Genomic DNA, 392 nt, shown 5'->3' with positions numbered 1-392 from the left:
AAATTGGTCATCCAAAGGCATTCGACTGTGTGGATCATAACAAATTATGGATAACATTACGAAGAATAGGAATTCCAGAACACTTAATTGTGCTCATGAGGAACCTGTACATAGACCAAGAGGCAGTCATTTGAACAGAACAAGGGGATACTGCATGGTTTAAAGTCAGGAAATGTTTGTGTCAGGGTTGTATCCTTTCATCATACTTATTCAGTCTGTATGCTGAGCAAATAATCCAAGAAGCTGGGCTATATGAAGAAGAACGCGGCATCAGGATTGTAGGAAGACTCATTAACAACCTGCGATATACAGGTAACACAACTTGCTTGCTGAAGGTGAAGAGGACTTGAAGCACTTACTGATGAAGATCAAAGACCACAGCCTTCAGTATG

This window comes from Trichechus manatus, unplaced genomic scaffold, assembly GCF_000243295.1.
Source record: "Trichechus manatus latirostris isolate Lorelei unplaced genomic scaffold, TriManLat1.0 scaffold00066, whole genome shotgun sequence".
NCBI classification, from domain to species: domain Eukaryota; kingdom Metazoa; phylum Chordata; class Mammalia; order Sirenia; family Trichechidae; genus Trichechus; species Trichechus manatus.
Note: the sequence above shows the minus strand (reverse complement) of the source record.